Source organism: Zophobas morio, unplaced genomic scaffold, assembly GCF_036711695.1.
Source record: "Zophobas morio isolate AGI-343-1 ecotype UQ-CSIRO unplaced genomic scaffold, CSIRO_AGI_Zmor_V1 ptg000012l, whole genome shotgun sequence".
Lineage (NCBI taxonomy): Eukaryota > Metazoa > Arthropoda > Insecta > Coleoptera > Tenebrionidae > Zophobas > Zophobas morio.
The window spans coordinates 26,639,826-26,662,454 of NW_026972117.1; the positions used below are offsets into that span (position 1 = coordinate 26,639,826).

The 22,629-nt window shown below is 31.5% G+C and overlaps 1 protein-coding gene across 2 annotated transcripts in view; it reads left to right on the forward strand.

Annotated features, from left to right (window-relative positions):
- The first annotated feature begins 223 nt into the window (after positions 1-223).
- The window catches only part of LOC135128122 (nephrin-like), a 488,435-nt gene continuing 466,029 nt past the window's right edge, over positions 224-22,629 (forward strand). For both annotated transcript variants that reach the window (XM_064054984.1, XM_064054985.1), the window contains exon 1: positions 224-601. The gene's annotated coding sequence lies outside the window, so the exon portion shown is untranslated. The remainder of the gene's footprint in view (positions 602-22,629) is intronic.

Sequence of the window (22,629 nt, forward strand, 5' to 3'; positions counted from 1 at the left end):
ATGTCAATACATTCGTCCGGCTTCATAATATGGAAAAATTGTCCAGAAATTGGCCCTATTTTTCAGCAAAAGTAAGATTCAGGGCCAGGAAAGATCAGATGCTGCGAAATAATGATATCCCCACCTAAGGGTTTTCTGCTCCCACCCTGTCTGCTCCGTCGCAGAATCGAGTAGCATTGCGCGAATTCTGTTTTGCTCCCCAGTCCAGATTTTACGAGCGGATCGGTAGCGTAGAGAGTACAGAAAAAGCTATTCGCGCCCCATATGACCGATATGCAGGACTGAAAACTCACCACTTTCGAGCCATTCTCAGCTTTTAGACAGGTGTTTCGAGTGATGGTCATGCCAGAGCGTGCTTAAAACCGTTCCATATTGACATTTCACTATCACATGAACGTGACATGCTTCATGCAGGAACTCTGGATGAAAGTTCTTCTATGTAAAAGTGATTAATCTTCAAACTGTAGTGCTTTTCATCCTCGTTCAGATACGTTCGCATTCAGGCTTAAATCTGAAAAATCCTTCTAACGATTTAACTCTTTCAGTGAATGTTTGTGAGCTTACTTTCTTCTTGTAGGATTATTTTGTCTGCATCGAATAGGTATGTGTTTGTCGTATTAATATTCGAAAGCTCTGTTTTCTTATGTGTCGACGACCACTAGATGTCGCCTTATTTTTATGCATTTAACTATATGGATATCCATAAACAGATATGAAACTGAAACCTTGTTATCGAAACGGGTTTTGTATTTTCAGTACGTTTCGTTCGGATGCGATTCCCATTTCAGAAACATTTCATTGTTATTTTATTGGATGAAATTTAGGCGCATTTATTTTTTTCCTGTGAGATAGGGTTATAGCATCCAAGCCAAACTTACATTTATTTTTTATACAACTTCCACGAGCTAACAGCGGAACACAAATACCCTTGGGGATCTACGGAAAATTTGTGCCATTTTAGTGGAAAGAATACCGCCATGAATAAAAAAGGGAGTTTCATTTAAAAACACAACATAACTTAAAACTACCACCACCTACATGTTTAAGGGTAGTACGATAGATAATGTGTGACGAGTCTGTAAAAATTATGACCGAATCAGGGGATATTTACTGGAAGTTATATACGCACTTACAAACAAAACAGTTAGTTCTGTTTAAACAGAAGATTTATATTTGTTTTCTAGAAATAATTTTATATAACAGTAAATAAAAAACAACAACAAAAGAGTTCGGACCCTCCCATAATTCATAAAGCACATTAGAGAGGAGTTTGTCATAAAAATAAAGAATTGTCTTAAGTATATAAATTATTCGAAATTTTATTATAAAATCAAGTAATAATTTAGGTTACATAATTAATTATTATGTTACAAATATATATTCATTACCCATTTGAATAAAAATATTTTACAATCGAAGTGATATTTATTGCGACATAAATAATGTAGGTATTATGAGTTAAACTCATGGGTATAAAAATTAAACAAAGATGAATGTTGTACTCTTTTTTTATTTTTATTTTTAAACAATACAATAGCACTGAAAACACTATTCAACGGTCTAAAGACAAATATTTTTTTAATTTTAGATGTCTACTACAATGATGAAACTTTTTTTTTTTAGAATATATAGTAAGTATTTTGTATTTCTTTGTCTTTAGAGAAATGACTATAACGCTACCTTGTTTAAAACACTCAAAGGAAACATACACAGGAAAAAGTTTACTCTGCACTAAAGGGTGTTTTATACGTTGTCTTGAATGGACGATGAATATGCGAAAATATTTTGGAAATATTGTCCAAAGTCACCAAAATGTAAAGATCCGGATGCATGTTCCGGGAATTGTTGTTGGTAACTTGCTGAGATATTGAATGAAAATCGGCGAACTTGAACTTAGTAACTGTATAACTTTTTTAGATTTTTCTTATGGAGTATGTGTTGATTGTAAGATAACTGAAGGGAGTAATTTCCTTTCGCTTCGACGACCACCTGGGATGATTTTATGATTATGATTTTAAAACCATTATTTGATATGGATAACAAACGTTGTTAGCCATGAAATAAAACATGTTGATTTAAAATAGCGGTTTGAACATAAGATGCATAAATAATTTAATAAGTTCGATTTTTTTCCACTCTTAAAATACCAATACCAATTTACTGGTTGACGTTTTGTCTTTAATTTTTGTTTCTACAAAAGTGTTTTTTTTTATATAATTGTGACTCAACAAAATATTACTATTAACAATTTTTTTTAATATTTCCGTAACATAAGACAGTGATTGATGATCAATCAAATCTCGCAAATCTGTTTAGTCATGAAAACATTATTACACTCCCACAGATAACAATTCCGTCTTTAAAATTTTCTGCCTTTACAGAAAAACTCCATAAAAATATCGGGTGAAATATTTTACGAATCGTTAATGTCGGCCCATTCTTAAAGTTCACTGAGCCTAAAAATTGCTAGCTGCTCTAAATTAGTTCAGTCAACAGGTAGTTGGTAGTCTCGTAACATATGTGGCAGAAATGAAAATGATTTATACATTTTTGATTACGTAAGGATTAGACACACGACTTAAAATATTTAACTTAAATCCGAATCGGATTTTAAGTTGGAGAGCTTTACCAAGGCTTCGAAAAATAGAGAATCTAGAACGAGGTTAAAACATGAATAACAGAAATTTTTAGTTGTGTTTTTTTATATCAAAAAGATAAATATGTTCCTGTCATAAGTTCGACGTAAATTGGAAACCTCAACCTAAGGTATTCATCTTGTTTTGTTTCAATTTGAGACTAAAATGTCACTGTGTATCGACTCTATTCGTCTCTTCAATACCGCCCACGTTCGCCCGCTGTTCCTGATTTTAACAAAAAAAACCTGATTTTGCCTGTGATACTACATGACGTGACACACCATCAAGTTAATAATACTTGCGTAGGTTCTATTTTTTTTACTACGTTTGAATAAAAAAAATCATTGTTTACACGACGTAAATTAAGTTAAAAAATATTCCTTCAGGTTAATCGCTTTACTGGTTTTAAACAAAATTAAAAAAGTTGGTGCGTGCTATGCATCAAAAACGAAAACTTTTTTAACCGTCATGTTGTTCCAGCAAATCAAAGACTTTTATTTTTCCTCTTGTAAACGAATATTTCACCATCAATTTAATATATGTTTCAATATGTTCACAGAATTGTTCCACAGAAGCAAAATTTTAATTAATTAATAAATATATATATGTATATATAATGCTAAAACTAATTAGTATAATTTTCCACCGTGTGTCATTAAACAGTTTGGGGTTTGGCTTAAATGACAATTTAGCTCTAATGAACAACGGACCCTTTGATAAATTTTGAATAATTTTTCTAAAATATGACAATAACAGTAATGACTATTTTCCTCATGTAATCAATTCGTTAATTCGAGATGTATATACAATTTCACAAATGTTATCGGAAATGATAACAATTATCTACTGTGACAGAATTAAATCATTATTGCGAAAGGGCATGAACACGAGGCGCAAGTCGAGTTTTAATCGATTTTAATTTTTATATATGATAGTGGGATTAAAATGATTAGGTGGTAGGTATATTATCAAATTTTTATAAGAAATGTGGGACATATTAACTGTACTTTTTGTATTTTGAATTTGAAAACAAGCGGGAAAAGGATAACAAAATAATATATAAAAATGTATTTTACATTTTTTTAATGTCACTATTAAATATATCTGTAAATTATTTTATGCAGTCATACAATAACAGTACTCTAGCTAAAATGGGCTTGGTAGCTTCAAACAACTGTAAACAATGTGGTCAATGTGAAGTTCAGTTTGACTTATCATTTTTTCATAAGCTAGAACGTTATTTGAGCTTTGTGGTGGAAACGCTTTTCGTTAGATGATCTCCCTTTTGATATTACACTTCTATGATTTCGGGCGTTCACACAAGATGAAATGAGAAATATAAAACTCCACTCCGATAGGTCCAAGAAATTTTATTGTCTACCTTAATGGCAGACACTGGCGACGAAGACAATGTGAAGTTTTATATTTTTGTTAAGTTAATATGAGAACAGACGACAGTAAACGTCATTAATACAGAACACAATTATAATAAGTAACGATAAAAATGTTTTTCAACTACAAAACTAAACCAGAAAAACTTGTCGGATTTTGTCAAAAAAGAATGCAGGTATAATAAATGTAAACGTGGATGTTTTTATAAAGCTATTTATCTTCTTTTAACACTGAGTGCGACAGGCGCCAATTCTTTCCAACAATTTTTTTGTGGAATATAGAAAGGAATCAATAGCTGCAAATGAAAAGCTATACATAATAAAACTTTCAATATTTCAAAGTTAAAAATCAATTTTATTTTTTACTAGAATTTTATCATTAAAATATTTATGGCTTTTTTCGTTGAAGAGTAACACTAAATATCGTTAAATAAATATATGACATTTATCTTCTGATTAATGTATTTTTATCTTTACTTAAAAAATTCATAGTAATTAGAATGGTAAAAGCAATAATTTCAACTTTCAATTAATAATGCGCTAATTAACCTATTAGAGTGTTAAAGTGATTGTTGACTATTTTTCCACTAAAAATTATAGAAAATAAATTATTGTAAGTGTGAGTTTCATGTTGCTAATTGAATTTACTTCCCTTGTTTGTGCTCCTGGATAAGATGATATTTGGTAATTTCGATTTTTCATTGTTATTTCCGCTACGAAAGTTTTCGACCAACTGAGTTTCCAAATTACATATTAAAACTTAGCACAAAAAACAAACTTTTATTACTGAGTAATTTTATAACTTCTTCTCACAGTCGTGTGGTAATAAAACATGGTTTTATTAGCATTGTTGACACGAGCGGTAAACTGAGTATAAAAATCTGCGGCTGATTTTATAAAAGAAAGAAGTGTAGATTATGGTAATATTGGTGCGCTAAGAAGAATAGCTTTTCTAACCTTTTTAGTTCGGCATTCATTGCTTTCGTTATTTATTTAGTTATTCAGGTAGCGTTTGCCAATTTTTATGTCAATAATATATTACAAGTATTATACGAATTGAATTACTTATTTGATAAAAAGACAAACAGTAACTGACTTTTAAAAAGAGTTTTCGATTGTCTAAAAAATTAATTAGTAATTTTTTATTAATACTTAAAAATGATCCGTGAGAAAAATTTCAGTAATATTCTAGCCAGTGGATCGATTTAAAAAATGAAAATTCTTACTCTCGTTAACCATGCGTAATGTACTTAACGACTGTTTTCAGTTCTTAATCTTTTGACTTCTAATTGTCTGGATGCTCGGGAAAAACCCTAACTTGAAAAATACAAATACTAAGAAAATGCGGTTGCCACTTGTTTTGTTTTTGTAAAAATTTGAATTCTCTTTGCGACCATTTTAAACTTTAGAGTTTTCAAAATATCTAATATTATTAACCATTAAAGGTTATCATCACTGTTTATTGTTAACAAGTTTCAAATTATTAGTTTAGGTGCTAAAAAATCCAGTAAAATCGAAATGAAATATTTAGGTTTCTTCAATGTCCAACGAAGATTTCCAAAAGGAACCGGAAAATGTTTTTTGTACAGTTAAGGTATATACGTAAAGATATTGTTAAAGCATGCCAACCACAAATACTAATTTAAATAATGTATAACTCAAAGTATAAAGTATGACCGTTGTAAATATCTAATATTTAGAAAACGACACCAAAAAAAAAATATAATAAAATATACAGTGCTAAAATTTGGACATTTTGCTTATATGAATTAAGTATTTAGCGTTTTCCTAAAGCACTACTAAGAGCAACATTTTGTTTCCATTTTTAATTGTGCAAATTCTGTGAGTATATTTTTTAAAAACAAATGTATAGGTATTTTGTATGGATAAACATTGTAATTTTAATGTATGTATGTAATACAGTACTCTTATGACGTTCCTCTCTTTTATGGATTTCAGGGAAAGTAAATGGGTTGTTTTTAAAACAACCGGCAAAATTAAACGGACGATTCCGAGAAATCTAAAATCACGAATCGGTCCATTCAATAGTTTGGACCTCCTGTGTAAAAAAGTGTAAAGCCGCAGTTTTTGGTACATATTGATAATTATTGATTGTTAAATAATATTCGTTAATGTTCTGTACTCACTAAAACAGTGAACAGTGGAACTGCATACAAAGTGATCAACAAGTACTGCTTCAGTTGGTATCAATGAATTTTCTTTGAAATTGTCGCTCAACCTTATTTCCTGTTGTCAAAACTGACATGGTCGGCACTGTTGACAGAGACATTTAATTTACGTCAAAACTTGTGATTGATTATTATTATTGTCAGCATTTAAAAATGACAGGTTTAGCAATAACAGAGCAAGAAAATTTTCTCAAGAACTGATTAATTCCATTGTCAACTCAAACGGTATTTGTTCATCATGTTGTATTAAATCATAAGTAAATAATAAGTATGTTTCTGTGGATGGTTTAGGTCAGATTTTCTCCATAAGAAAGTCAAAAATGTGGATTTTTTTAATGCCAGAAAATCAAATTTTTTGTATCTGGTTAATTATAACATCAAGAATTTCTGAAAAAAAAGATTTGCTTTAACTTCTGTTGTTTATTTTTTTCATTCAACTTTCTTTACAACGTTTCGACCGTAAAATTTCAACCTCAAATTTTCCATAAATGCTGTTAAAAATGGTCATTGCGTCTAAATTCGAGTAATTTACTTAAAGTTGTTTCCAACTAATTCTAGCTGTGAGAATATCTTGTGAACCAGCTTATTTTGCAAAACGTCAAAAAACGTTATGAGTCTGCTGAAAAGAAAAAATTATGGGAAAGTTTCAAGAAAAAACACACTTTGTCATTATACTTACTTCATCTTAAGTAGAAAAAAATTATTACAACCACCAAAGCATAAAAAAGAAGCCATCCAGCCAGCACTTTGAACGCGAGACCTTCGGGTTAGGAGGTGGAGACTAACTCAACACCGCTACGGAGACGTAATTCGACTGCCGCTTATTATTATACCAAAAAACCAGAAATTTAAATGTCTAGGGGAAAGCTCAAGATGTAAATCATTTTTATACAGAATCTTTTGAGATAATGTCGTCACATTCTTGGTGGGGATAATTACCCAAATTTTGGTTAGCGTTTTACCACCTACAAGATATTCCTAATGTAGGTACAAAATTTGACAACAATCGGTCTAGTAGTTTCAGAGATTATTTGTCTAATAAAAATTGACACAAACGACAGACAGACGACGGACAGACGGAAACGGAAGACCTGTAAAAATTTCAGCAAAGTCCATTATATAAGTTCTAAGACGAATAGTAAAATTTTATTTGTTTTCTGATAATTGTAACTCATACGCGCAAAATTAAAAATATGTATGTACATGTTATTACAACACAAGTCAAGCAGCATGTGTCAGTATAAAGTTCACATTACGAGTGATCTTTCAAAATTTTGAAATGGCGTCATTAGATTCATGGGAAAAACAGACAAATGTTGTTTAGCAAACAGAGAGATATTTTTGTAACCTATACGTTGAAATATCGAAAAAATCTGAAATTGTCATGCGTCAAAACGTCTTTATATATGGAATTTTCGTCACTCTGAAAGCACAGAATAATAACTTTTTCAGATGACATCATCAGCTTTTTTTGGAAACCTAGTATCTATTTTAATGTAAGCATTTTATCACTAATCTTAGCGTAGTTATATTTCTATAATTTCGAGAAAAATAAATGAATTGTAATATAACTTTTAAATAAGTGCATACTTTCTTTTTTACTAGATCACACGTAGTTAGTTCTACTTCCTCTACAGTCTACTTCTTTTTCCGTCTGTCTGTCTGCCGTCTGACCGGATTTTTATTAGACAGATAATCTTCGACACTACTGAACCAATTGTCAAATTTTATATGTGTAAGTGAGATGTTATATGTGCACTACGAATATCGTGTAGATGGTAAAACGCTAATCGAAATTTGGCTAATCATCCCTACCAAGAATTTCTTGACGTCATCTTCAAAATTTACAGTAGTAAATATTATTTAAATTTTATAAAATTTTTCTGTTGAATTTTTATCCTAGACATACAGATTTTTAAGAAAAAAAAAAAAATTAAAATTGCAGTATCTTGCATATATTTTTAAAATTATTTTTTAAAAAATTGTAGATTTCTAAAGATTTTGATTCCTGCGGATCCATATAGAAACCGCTGACTTTGAAATTTTTACAAAAAAATAAAACAAACACTTCAACATCTAAATTGTCCTATTTCCTTAAAAAAAATGTTAAAGCACCTAATAATAAATTAAAAAACAAAATGTGGAGTGAAACGTATCATTTTACTTACTACTAGTTCGCCCCTTTTTTTGGTGTTATAGATATATATATTTAATTCATAGGATTGCATACTCCTGAATATGTGATTTATGAATCCGTATCGAATTTTCACCTTAAACATCCAGGGAGAGAGTCAAAATTGTATAACAACGTTTTACAATTTAAACTTGAAATTGTAAAACCGAATGCTCAAGCTTTTAAGATTATCGTACGCATGGTAAATCGTTAATCAAAATTTTATCGTTTATGGCCTCCTAAAAAATGATAACGTCATTTTATAATTTTGCAGAACAAATATTTCTTAAATTATGTGTAATTTAGAATCCGTGTTGACTTTTTACTCTTGATATCGTGATTTTTTGGAAAAAAATCAAAATTTTATTTTAGAATTTAACTTAAAAAATGCAAAAGCGAATGTACTGAAATAATGCAAACGTTTTAACGTTATAGGAAAGATGATACATCGTTAATCAAAATTTGTTCGTTTAAGGCCTTCGCAAAAAATTATGACGAATTCTGCCGAACAAATCTTTTTTAAATTTTGGAGAATAACATATTCCCGCATATCAGATTTATGAATCCGTGTTTAGTTTTTACCCTGAGCAACCAAATTCAACATTGTATAACAATATTTTTACAATTTAACTTTGAAATTGCAAAAACTGAATGCTGTAAAACCATGCAAATAATTTAAGATTATTTGAAATATGGTCAATCGTTAATCAAAATTTATCCGCCATCTTACATTTTTGTCGAATTTATACAAATTTATGTGTGTTTTTGGGAAAAAAAAAACTCAGTAGGTATGAATTAATCAGTTAGTCCTTTGCTCTGCGCTGAGAATACAAAATCAGCCAAAGTTCATTTTCTTTTAATATCCGATGCTTGTATCCTAAAGTGCTAATAGTCGAATTCGGTTGAAGTATAAACACAAACAGTCGAAGTTAAGCATATATTGAGAAATTAAGAATGCCTGCATATTTTCCCGTTAGTTATCTGCTTTAAATATTCATATTTAAAGACTCAGGGGTTGCGGGGATGTTAATTATGCCACTTTGTAGACGTTAACAATTATCACAAAACGAAAATCACAAAATCTAATTTTATGATTTTTTAAAGAAGCGGAATTTGTCGGACTTTATTTCAAGGGCGAGGAAAGTTCTGTCAAAATATCTCCTTCCACAATTTTTTTACTAGCTTTGTTTTTCTTGGTAGTGTCATCAAGTGGCAAAACTGGAAATAATAATAGTAATAATAATACTCAAACGATATCAGGGTATAATCCCACTTTGTAAATTTCTCGGTGGACCCCCATGTCCTCAATCCGACACTGGTTCTAACCATTAATAAAATATTATCAAGTTGGACAAAGTTTGTGGATAGTACTCCACCAAAAACCTCTTTCTTTGAAAACTAATAAAATTTGATTTTGCGATTTTTTTTGTGATAACTTCTATAAAGTAAATTATGAATGCACTGACAAACAATAAAACTAGATTCATAATATTTTCACATTTTAGACTGGAACCGTCGGCAAAATTTGGTAATAACGTCATCACTTGGCTACAATAACGTTAACTTCCTTCCAAAGTTAATGTGTAAAATGTTAGAGAGTTTTAATTTTTTCCTGCATCCAGATTCATAAACCACAAGTACAGGGGTAGTTACGTTATTTTATAAAATTTGAATAACATTTACTCTTTTAAATTTTGTAAATGTTGTGTGAAGGTCAGACAACTTTGGTTATCGGTTTACTATCTACATGATATTCGTAACATACATATAGGATTTAACAACAACCGGTCCAGTAGTTTTGGAGATTATCTGTCTCGACATTCGACAGACAAACGACAGACGACAGCCCATACTCGACAGACAGACGAAAAAATGAAACCTACTTTTTTGCACTCTTGGGGATATGAAGCGTCGAAAAAACATGAAAGTTCGTCGGACGGATTTTATCTGTTACAATACTTCCTTAGCTTACGCTCAGGAAATTAAAAGTAAAGTGAAGGAACATGCCACGTCACCCATTTCAACAGAGTATTAACAGTTTAAAATAAGGATAGTAAATACCAAAATCGGAAGATGGTATATAAACAAACAACAACATTTTTGCAACAGTTAAAATATAATATAATTCAGTGATCAGTTGAACTAATTAGCGCATTAAAAGTAAATTAATTTGATCAATATGAGCGCAATAGAATTTCTCCATGAATATGTATGTCACCTTTACTTTTAGCAATCACAATGAGCCTGTAAATATTTCAAAAAGGTTCTTGTTTGAATTATAATTTCAAAAAAAAAAAAAATACAAATTTCGAAGCCCGTTATACAATTGTTCGTCAGTTTAACCATTCTGATGATAATTTTGATCCTATTACGCCGACCACCCAGAAGATTCAAATATTAGGAACATCCTCAAAGCCCCCTCAACTGCGGATTTTGGTCTATATCACGTATAATGTTTCACAATGCCATTACTGAAGGGGAGAACAAAATAACCCAGCCATTAAAGCGTAGGTTACAAATCCAGCTACAAAAATTACCTTGGGGTTTATCCAAAATATGATTATTAACGTTAAAAGTCGGTTAAGAAAAATTGAAGAAGGACCTTTTACTGTACCGTAAATATTTTTGACAAGGCTCATTAATTATTGTTAAGTTTTCATTAATAAAGTCACATATTCCTTCATTATATTATATTATAAGACGGGTTCAAATAACACAAAGTACTTAATTAATGCATCTACTAGTATCCGTATAGTGTTATGGTACATTTCCATAGACTACATTCCCAAAATCATTCCTACTTTACCAGTAAATAAACACAAACACTTCATATTTGCCATATTGACTTTATTACACTATTTTCTTTTTAACAAGTAAATACTTGATTTATAGTGTTAAGTTAAATTTGTAATTAAGTAAATAATCATATTTTTATAAACTTAGTAAAAATTTGAATAAACTTTTACTGTTAGATCTCCATATTTTAAAACTGATTGTCCTTTTTGGACTGTATAAAAATAATACTACCCGTTTGAATAATGTGTGTCTATTACGATGCAAATTACCCTTATTGCGGCAACTCTGAGAAATGAAAAAATGCTATAGCGGCAATATTAATATATTATATTATACTTATCCAGTCTGACATTTTCATATTTTTGTAGTGCACAAAGCGTCTGAAAGTTGTTTTTTTTTTTGGTAGCTTGAGTATAATTTGCATATCAGGGGCCATACACTGACTAAGCCGACGACAGCCCAGTGAACACTGAAACTGATGTGGCGACGAGTCTCTCGTTATAATTATTAAACCCATTAAATTTTTAATCAAATGTTCTCCTATTTTACTATAATGCGTCCATGTGATTAATTTTGGGTTAATTTTTGGACTCTGGTAGTGAGCTATAAAAGTTTTGCATTTCTTTCGCGTTTATAGTTTACATTGTCGAAATTGACAAGCACAAGAATGTGGCTTGTGTTTGTTTGTACAAAGCGCCGCGAAATTTAATGAAATTTGTTAATAAAACTTTATAAAAGCAGCATATAGAGAATTTGTTACATCGCATATTTTCCATTATTAAAGCAAAAATATTTTCCTGCATCTTTGCTGTGCTCTTTATTCTTCTTAAAAAAATCTTAAATACCTGTTATTCAAATCTGTCACGTAACGTATTTTCTTTGATATGATAGTCTGGAATGAAGGTATGAAAGTGTTCAATAAGATTCGTGGTCGCGGCGGGTCGTACATCATCCGACGTATGTCGTATTACACGCTTGTTGCAAATTAATTTGCCCTTTATTACCTGCAAATCAATTTAAATGTCAAATTAACTTTATAGCAACCATAGAATACGACGACCGCGAAAGCATGAACACAGAAAGTTTCTCATGCTTTAGTTAAGTAAGATCTGACTGAAAACAAAAACTGGTTTTTGCAGGATTTATATTTGAGCGTTATTTTTCGTAAATGTTGTAATTTCATGAACAAGGACTAACACACATAGGAACAAAGTTCACTCATTGCACTTTCAAAAGCCACCTATACAAGTTCCAATTTAAAACACTGCTGGATTTAAACGCGTGCTGCACAAATATATAAAATTCCTATTTAAAAATTCGCTAGAGCTTTTAGTTTTCAATTAAAAAATGTGAAATTGCAGTAACAGTACAAATTTTAATGGTCTGATGGATTTGTTTGCAATGATTCGCTATTTATACTGTAATAGTATATTACATATCGAGGGTGGTAAGAAGCTAATTACGAACGAAGTTTACACACGAGCGAGCGTAGCGAGCGAGTGATGTAATATGAGTTCGTAATTAGCTTACCACCAGAGTTGTGTCATATACTTTTTCTACGATCTATAATGAAGAATCACTTTCAGAACAAATTTTTTTGGGAAAGCAAATATTTATAGTTGCTATGGAAACTACCCAAACAGGCACGTAATATATATATATTACGTGCCTGTTCATTCATTACATGCCAGTGGGTGTAACTATGGTTTTACTATGAGGCTAGACAGTTCGTAATTCATGGATTACTATGTGGGAGTAGAAAAAATCATTTTTGCATCAACCCTAAGCCTTTGTTAAAATGTACAAATACTATCATCATCGTTGATTTTCGTCCTAAAAGCTTACGCGTCGCCCATACGTAAATTGCTTTCGTTCATTCGATTTTATAGAGCTGTCAGTGTTTTTCCTTTTTTTTAATTCCACTTTGTGATGCAAATGTTGCTACAATGTAAATAACCTTGTTTGTTGTTATTGTATGTGAACCGTCAAGTTCGCTAGTAAAACTCGAGTTCGGTTGGAATTATCGGCACTCATGCTTCGCCTGACTTGGAAATAAGTTCAGCAGTAACACAAACACAAACGGCTGTTACAGTCGCGGCGGACGTAATTTCCTCAACTTCCTTTTAATCGAATATTTTTTAAAAAACATCCAAATTGAACTAGAATTGTGCTGCAGAACTTGGCAACTTTAATTCCTGCATCGATTCAGCCAGGCTCCAACAAAATGTATAAATTTGACTTTATGTAGACATAGGCGCCGAGTTCAGCAGTGCCCAAGATCAGACTTCTCATCTGATACTCATTTCAGCCACCCTCGATTTGATATTAAATTAAAATATTTAAAAGTTGGAAATTACTCTCGAGCTCGGATTATTAGAAATATCGTCCAAAGGGTTAAGGGCTGCTTTTCTCAACCAAATAATATTTCATTATAACCCTTAATGAATTCATAAAATATTTCGGGGTTCACTGTATTAATTTTCAGTTCGGCACACCTGCAAGCACTCGACCAATTTCTAAAGGTTCTCCACTTTTCAAGTACAAAATAAACAGAATATAACAAAAGCAACCGGAAAATGCCTTTTAATTTTATCAAATATTCCGATCACCCGTACCATAGCATGCATGTAGATTGAGATACGTACAACCCGAACAAAATATTTACCTAACCAGGAACAATATGACCTTCACCTGATGGAATAAATATTTCTGCAACACTCGTGGTCGTTTTAATTAATGCCGTTGATCTTTGTTCCACAACAATTTACTCGTTAAGCATGAATTATTGGTTAAAAGTGAATGGACTTTCGAAACAATACACTTTTACTGTCTATTGATAAAGTAAAACTAATCTTTATTTTTAGTTACTCAAGTACAAGTATGATTTCATGAACATAATAACTCTCGCTTTTTCAGTATCAATTATTTCAAAGAAAAATTAATTATAACTGTACAAGGGCGTCCACTCCTACAAGTATGTTTCCCTATGTCTATACTTTAAATAAAAATTTTCTAAAACATAATTGTTGAAAGACATTTAAAATTTCTCACAAGAAAATAGCTCTAAGCGACAGTTCCAACAGCAGAAAACATTTATTGTGTGAACTGAACACATCTTATGCTTATTGTGTAATATTTTAACAACAAAATAAATCTACGTTAATGCGTTATTTTCATTATTCTAATGAAGCCTGAAGTGATGTGAGACGATTGCAGTGTAACAAGCAATTTCAAGAAGCCGTGCATAAGACCCGCCACTCAACCGGAAATGACCGGCATTCAGGCAAGACTTCTATCACTAAGGGTACTAAGACCAATCTCACCCCATCCCCAAGTCTAGCGTAACTACTCTGACCTACTGGTGCTAATATATTCTGACTGACATGATCAGACTGTTCGAGAAACTTACGAACAATATGATATGTTCTTTAGCAAAACAGCTTATGCATTTTGACAATTATTGAATCATTTAAGTGCAAATATTTCAAATTCTCAACTAAATTTTTTGGTACTACACTACACTGGAGATAACTAGGTATAGGTATAACTGAAATTTTCTCAAGATTTAACATTGCCTTCATTTCTATTGATAATTGTAGATATTTTGAAATTTTGGTGTGGTATGTTCGTATTATGTTGTATGTGTTAGGAACAGCAATATCAATGAGAATGGCTTCATTGGTGTGTTTCTTTATAAATATAATATCTGGTCTGTTGGCTGTAATGTTTTTGTTTGTAAGCATTGTGCGTTTCCAATATACTTTTTATTCGGTATTTTTAAGGAAAGGAGATGGAATTAGATTATCTTTAGATTTGTTGCTAAATCGGTGTGAATAACTATGGTTGTGTTGTCGTGTCCAGCTTTGTAGTCAGTTTGTGCCAGAATGCTACAGGTTGAAGTTATGTGTTGAATCGTTTCGGGTTTTTCTTTATAAAGTCTACAATAATCATTTGTTATATTTGGATCTTTGATTATACATTTTCTGTAACTCTTGGTATTAATTACTTGGTCTTGAATAGCAGACAAAAACTTTTCTGTTTTGGCATATAAACTTGATTTTTTTGGGCCAAATCAATGACATTTTCTTGTTGATGTAAGTTTCATCTAGCTCTGTGAAGAATATTCCATGCAGTTGTTTTTGTTTCAGCCCACTTATTACGTTGTCGAGTTTGTGGGGTGTGGGGATATCTTTGCTATTGGATAGATTTAAGGGTGTATGGTTTAAGTTTCCTCTTGCTATGGCGCGGAACAGTTCGTTTCTTTCTGAGCGTCTTAGGAAATATTTCTTCAATTCCAAAACTTGTCACTTGTATAAATTTTGTAAATTCTGGAATCCTTTTTCTTCGTTCTGCCTTGGTAATGAAAATCTTTCAGTTGATGACTTCGGATGCCGTCTTCTATGCTGTGTGAATGATTTGCTTGTTGAGATGTTTAAATTTTCAAAATCAGTTTTTGACTATTTTATTATTACAAAAGAATATTTAGCAGTGGAACACAGAATATATTTTCTGCTTCCATTAAATTCTTTTCGTTTAACTGTACATTCAAAATTAATTTTAATCTTGCCAGATATCGATCTTTGATTTTTCTTTTAGTTTTGGTATGATCAATATGGGAAGACTGATGAAACCTCAGTTTTTGGGTTTCGATTATTTCGTTATTCTGAGTTATACATATATGGTATTTGTTCTTGAACACCTTTTCTGATTGCTTGAGTCTTATATTTGTCGAAGCTCATCCCAGTGTCACCGGCAAAGTGTTCTGTTAGATTTATTAGATTTGTCAATTGATTTTTCGTACTTGCAGATATTTTTATATCATCCATATATAACAAGGCGGCTTAACCCACTTTTTATTTTAGTCTTAATTCTTATATTGAAACCAAAATTGCAGCTATTCAAAATGTCGGAAAGAGAATGTATTGTTACTTTTTTTCCTTTTAAAGGTTCTTCTTCTAATCATTATTGGATCTGATTGAGGTGTTCGAAAATTCCATTAAAGATTTTAGTGGAATACATATTTTAGGATCAACGTTTTATGATTCCAAAATTTGGCATAGCCGTGAATTATAATCAGTAAAAGCAGAATATATGTTTCTGCTTCCTTTCCTAACTTGTTCACAGATGATGGAATTTATGACTAATTGCTTTTTGCAACCAAAGGATCCTTTAATAAATCTTTTTTGTTCTTCCTTGATGTCAAATTTAAAACAGTGTTGACAGATTTGTTACACCATGACATAAAAATGTTGGCAATGTAGATGGGTTAAGAAGGAATTAGTTTAAGTATTTTAGTAAATAAGTGTGTACACACAACTTTTTTTTAATCCAAAAATTATGCATTTTATCCTGGTCATTTCCAGTTTTGTGTTCTATTAATGCCATTCATCAGTTCGTCAAGTGTTATTTTTTTATTATCGTACATTGGTGTAACTGTGGATGGTTTATTGGATATGTGAGGAATCCTTTGGGCAGATTTATTAAATTCAACTTCTTGAGACCAAAGTTTTGACCAGAAAGTTGTTAGATCCTGTGAACTAGTCAAATAACTGTATTAGTTAAATTTTGATACAGTAATTTTCCATAGTTAAAAAATTACATTATATTATTATGCTATTTTTATCTTCGGTTATTACCAGAATTAGGCACAGCCGAAGTGATGGGGAATCAATCAGACAAATATTAAAAACGATGATTGATGCAATTCGGGGTTTATCTGATCAACATCATCACGAAAATTGTGATGTTCAACAGTCATTTTTCATTTTTAAAGCTTTTTAACATAACATATTTAAAGTCAAAGGCAGATCAACAGTAACCAATTTATTTTTAAAGACGCAGTTTGTATCAGAATGTCTTGATAGACAAAGTCAAATGGATTGCATATACTTTGACTTTTCTAAAACATTTGACCCCATAAATCATGATATTCTACTTCAAAAAATAGATGCTTTGGTTTTTCTGATCCTCTAATCCAGTTATTTTCCTCTTATTTAAACGACCGATATCAATATGTTCAATGCTACGGTCACAAGTCCATTACTTATCCTCAAACTTCAGGGGTTCCGCATCAGGTGTTGGGCCCATTATTGTTTAATAGTTTAATATATATAAATGATCTGACAAATGTTCTCGACATTAATTACTTACTCTATGCAGATGACTTAAAAATCTTCAAAGAGGTAAAAGCACTTGACGACTGCCTACATATGCAAGCAAATGTTAACCGTCTTTTTGATTGGACACGCAGAATGAAATTAGATTTAAACAAAGATAAATGCGTTGTTATGATATATACTAGGAAAAAAACCTCTGTAACATATAAGTATTTCGTTGCCGATTTAATACTCCAACGTCCTGAGTACATTTGCGATCTTGGTATCACTTTTGATAATAAACTAACTTTCGTTAAACATATTGGCGGATTATCTGCTTCCGCTTACAAGTCACTTGGTTTTGTAATAAGAAGTACCAAGGAAATCCAAGACTTGAATGTATTGAAATTATTGTACTTTGCTCTATTATCTGGAATCCCATATACCAGGTGCACATCTTGACTTTGGAGAAAGTTCAAAGGTGTTTTTTAAAATCACTGGCTTTATTGCAGATGGTCAATACCCACCACAAGGAATCCCAAATGAACTACTGCTGACACGATTTGACATCTCAAGTTTAGACTGCCGACGAAATATTGCTTCAATAATAATGTTGCACAGCATTATAAACTTCAATATCCCATCTCCTGAGATCCTTGAGCTTATTATTAGTCTAAAAGTCCCCAACATTTTGCTACGGTTGAACTCAATCTTTGACATCCCTATGCCTAGGACTAATGTTATGATTTCATACCCTCTGTTTCAAATGTTGCAAAACCATAGGTCAATTGAAAATTTTTTAGATATCTTTCGGTGTACAGTCTCTGATATAAAAAATTTCCCGGTTGAGTGGCAATTATGGTGAAGCCATTTCGAATGAGATAACAATTGTTTAAAGTTGTTAAGTGCCTGCCTTAATGCAATGGGAATCACCAAATAAATATAAACTAAGACTTTCTTGTTTTCATATATTATATTCGGTATCGTTGACCTGTAAATGGGTTAGCTAATAATAATAATAATAATATCTAGGAGAAATCGTACAACTGAGGAAAACCTAGAAAAAATAGTCATTGTTAATTCGAATTTCCGAAGTTCTAGGCCACGTCTGCAGTAGCGCTAGCGATTGGACGGCAATGAGCATCACTTCCGCGATGCCGAAGTCTGGTTATTACTGTTAGTATTATTACTGTTATTTAAGGCTCGTCGCTGGCCCGGAAGGCCAGCAAGGCGTCGATCATTACGGAACACCATATAACGACACACACTGGAGGTTGATGACAAAATAAAATAATTTTCGAGATTACAGATTTACAGCATATTCCACGCTCTTCTATTATTCTGTATCTTCATTCTACTTCCCCAGTCTTGCGTGACTACCGTCACTTGAAGACACAACATTACTCTGATCTAGTCTTGTTGGTGTTTGCCCATAATTTGATCATACTACTGTTACATATTACTGTTTGAGGAACTTAGAAACTGTTTTTGTTTATTATGACAAATACTGATTCGTCGATATTCGAGAAATAGTCTTCAAGTAACTAAACGTACATTTATGATAACTTGATGATTATAGAAAAAGTCGGAACTTTATTATTGTTACCATCAATATTACTCAACATTACTGCTGCTATTGTCGGTATGATCGCCACTGGAAGACCACTGGGGTGTATACAGTTTTACTATTCAGTATGTCAAACTATATTCATATTTTAAACAATAGTAGCAGCAGAATGTGGCCTGAAGATACGTGATTCCATTTTTTTTTTACAAAAACATCGATGTCGCCTTAAAAGTTGACCACGGTATTTTTAGATTAAAATACGGAAACTTTATGAAGTCTGTTTGGAATCTATAAATTTACAGGAAGTCTAGGATAACAAGTACACTTTTTAAAAACTTAAGAATATTATATAAAGTTTTAATGACGAAGACAACTTTATACGAGAAGTTCTCTTAGTTTTCGTTTACTCTGATTATAGATTTTATCTCACCGTTATCTATTGTTGTCTTTGTTGTTTACTTGAACTTATGTGCAAACAGGGCGTTGTTGTACCTTTTAACAAAGGCGCGACGGAATTAGTATTTTCAATAATGGAACTATTGGTAACCTATCATAGTAACAACAAACTTGTGTGTTAGTATCTAATGACTTTCTGGTATATTATCAGTTCACAAAAATTCTTATCAGTACATGTTACAGAAATAATTGTGGCTTCCAAACCCACAACTGTGATGTCAGTTTTGAGAAAACCAAATGTTACACACCGAAGTGCTTCTTCGATAAAACGGCATTGTTCGAGAAAACTAGCAAGAAGTGACAAATAAAATCAGACGTTGAACTTTGCAACATTGAATACAACGTGGCGTCCGTATGTTCTTAACACGAAACGTCAAATTGCCATTACAAGCTCACAAGCGTCCATGTTTTCACACATTCCTAGATTCTTGGGACGTGTATAATAAATTAATAATAAGAGGACTTCTGTTTAATGGTGTTAGTGAAACTACATATTTTCACGTAAAGGGGGTGTTAGAATTGTAAGTAGTTTGTCTGATTTTAATGTTGATTCGTTTACGTCTGGATATTTATATTAAAATGCTCCAATATGAATCTTTCTGATTTAATTTTTCGAAAAAAAGTCACTGGAGGTCGCTTTCCCACAGAAATGGAATTTTAGTATTTTTCTAATATTAACTTAAAAGTTGAGAATGATATTTTTACACACTGTATATCTACATAGCATGTACCAGTTTGCCACTAAGACCTTTTACATTTGTTTCTTTTAGTAATGTAAAGAGATTTTTAATAAGGACCAGACATCACTCTTCACATTTTAAAATACCAAACAGTATTGTGTAAGTCGTATTCATTTTGCTGTTAAGACCAAAAGGACACGAACATTTACAAACCGATGTGTTTTTGCATGATTCCCAAGTAAACTGCACTGTCATAGTACATCGTTCACATTATCGTATATTAACTAACAAGTTTGATAAACGTATCTTTGGTAAAACATTTTTGAATGCATTTACTGAGGGTAACATGTTATTGTGACAGATATATGTTAAATGTTAGGTATCATCACGTCAAGCAAGCATATAATTTTACTTAATATGTTTACACACATTCTGTGTTTAAAATTTTCAAAAAACTAATGATGATGTCCACTATATGTTACGCAACAAAGTGGTCCCATGGATATTAAAAAAGTTCTTCAATAGTAATCAAGTCTTGGTAACATTAGAATTCCTCGAAAAGTCATTGAATCACTAACTTAGCGTCACAAAAACTGTTGGCGTGTTTCAGCAGCTGTATTGTCGTCCGCTCGAGATAAACTAATTTACTGTCAAATTACTTCCTAATTTATACCTACCTGCGACTTCCACCACTAGTCTATCAAGCGACGAGGGTGCAGAGAAAAACGGTATAGTACTTACATCAGTGCAGAACGATTAAAAAATAAATTATGCTCGCCTTAACGGTTTTAATATACAAAAAAATATACACATTTTTTTAACACCATTTGGTTTAAATCTATACTTAATAATAATTGTCTTAGACGAAAGGTTAAATATTTTGAAAAAAAAAACCTTATTGTTCAATTAAGCGTAGCTCAGCTTTTATTTCATGCTCGCCAATAATAAAAAACTGCGACCCAACGAGGTGGGTTGTAGAATTACTAAGAGTAAAGCTGCATTTTCCGCATAAATTCAGACGATGTTTATACACCTTTTATTTTATTTAATAAGAATTAGCATGCTTTGCGGTTCCTCTCCCATTATCAACGCAGGTGAAATTTCTCACGCAATTCATGCAGAATTTATTATTTATTAAATGCGCAAGTTCCTGCACAGAACACTACGCATAACTGGCCGCAAAGCTGTGATTTATATAGGCGCCTGTTTCGTTGTAATTCTCCTTCGCCGTCAAGGGTTTGAATTTCAGGATTTAGAATCCTTCGATATGAAATTTAAAGATTATTTTCGTTTTCAGTCGATAGGATCAGTTTGATCAATTTTACATTTTTATTTCAATAACGTTTTCATATAAGTAATAAAAAAACTCTTAAGCAATACTTTCATTCTTTAGCAACAGCTGAGAGAAGTGTCATCACGGTGTCACTTTGATGAATGTCTAGTTACTTGCTTGTAGGGTACGAAAATGTTCCTCCCGTAAATAACCTCCAACAAATTATTTATAATTTTAAGTGTATCTATTCATTTTGTACAAAAAAAAAAACACAGATTTCATTTAGTAGAAGTTTTGTATAAAGCGATAAGTTTTATACAAAACTTCACATTATTTAAAAAAAAATACGTACAAGATTTATTAAAATAATCCTTCAGTAATCTTTCAAATTTCTCAGAGATGTTGAAAAACAAGTATGTGAACAGAATTAGTTTATTAATTACGATAAAAACGACTTTTATAATTTCTCAAAAGTAGGATTTTTATGACCACTAAAATAAGAATATGTTTTTACTTGCATCCACCTGCTGCTGGAAATGCAGGATGTAAATCAAAGGATAAAGATCAAGCCACAGTTTGTTTTTTTTTGGCGGAATCTATGCTGCAATTTCTAGCTTTCACTACATGGAATTTGCATTCCTATTCACAGGATATACGCATCTAAAAAAGTTTTGAATAATTACAATTTCAAATCTACTTTTAATTCAAGACTTTTAAATTTCATTTTTATTTTAATCTCAGTCATGCTTCTTGTCAACTTCAGGAGTTTAAAATCATTATTATTTTAGAGTTAGATGACAATATAGTTAGTGTTTTAGTGCTTGTAGTGTAAATAGTATTTTATAATTTAGATTTTTTAATGACACATCTCCATGTTTAGGGTAAAAATCAAGCTGGATTCATTGACAACAAGTGTAGAAGTATGTTATTTTATAAAACTTACTATGTAAACTTTCGAGATGAGATCATCAAATTATTGGTGGAGACAATCCGACAAATTTTGGTTAGCGTTTTACGATCTACACGACATTCCTAAACACAAATAAAACTTCGCAAATGTCGAAAAAATCTTAAAGTAGTCTTTCGCCGGATGGACTCCACACAGCTTACACTCTACAAGTAAAAAAGAAAATATATCTGGTGACATGTAAATAGGCACAGTACTAATAATTATTACCTTTGTAGCTCTGAAGATGTTGTAAGCAAAACACGTCAATAAGACAAGAATAAACCATCGGTAAAAATACTAAAACTCGCTTCCTATACATTTTAGTATATAGTTTTTATAAAAGATTTTTTTAAAATAAGGTTATTTTATTATGACGGTAGTGCTTTCCTCGTTTCATCTACTAATTAGTAAATACTGCCCTGTA